The 826-nt window shown below is 31.2% G+C and overlaps 1 protein-coding gene across 1 annotated transcript in view; it reads left to right on the top strand.

Moving 5' to 3' along the window:
• Positions 1-826, top strand: part of LOC107577182 (FERM domain-containing protein 7-like) — a 24,951-nt gene that overhangs the window by 3,181 nt on the left and 20,944 nt on the right. The window lies entirely within an intron of this gene.

Genomic DNA, 826 nt, shown 5'->3' on the forward strand with positions numbered 1-826 from the left:
CTACGTGATTTTCTATTAAATCTGTCAACTCAAATCTGCAGACTGCCTCTGACTTTCGCCAACTAGCGTCAACTTCTCCAGACTGTAAATCAGGGCAAAAATCTGGGGAAAAGTCATGTAGTGTATTCCAGCCTTTACTCATACTTTGACCACATTTTCCAGAATTTTTTTTATTTTTAATCATCTGAAAAGTGCTGCAACTTATGTTCTAAAGCCTTTGTCATTGTTGTATGTTAAGCGAGACCAAAGACCAATTTTCAGCCAAGGCTGAACAATAAAGTAAAGTAAAGTGACCCAGACAATAAATTAATTGTAACAATTTTTTATATTTTACCCATGTAATATTTTACACACCTTATTTTTTATTTTTTTACTTTAGAGTTATACAGTAAAATTAACTTTTAAAAAAAGATCTGCGTTTCTCATTTTCATTCATATAGATAACATGATGATTTCTGTCATCTGGTGGAAAACGAACACTTTTAAAATGAAACTGGCTGCAGAGAACCACGTAGTAGCTCATTTTCTATTTCCACTCCCCAGTATAGTTCTTTTAACACGTTTTGTGTATTATAAAATGGCCATTATAACAAACAACACTTTATTGTACTGAAGTATGAAGAATAGCAAGTGCAGGAAAAGTCACAAAGTCTCATGCCATTAAGATGAAGGATGAAGAAAAAATAAGCCCAGACTCCAGCAGCTTAGAAGGGTTAATTATTCAACTATTTGAAAATACAAAACGAATTAAATAAGTTCATTATTAATGCTAATAATTATTAGATGTAAATAATGCATTAAAGACCTTTAAACATTTAAAAAACAA

Source organism: Sinocyclocheilus grahami, unplaced genomic scaffold (genome assembly GCF_001515645.1).
Source record: "Sinocyclocheilus grahami isolate Dianchi unplaced genomic scaffold, SAMN03320097.WGS_v1.1 scaffold5335.1, whole genome shotgun sequence".
Lineage (NCBI taxonomy): Eukaryota > Metazoa > Chordata > Actinopteri > Cypriniformes > Cyprinidae > Sinocyclocheilus > Sinocyclocheilus grahami.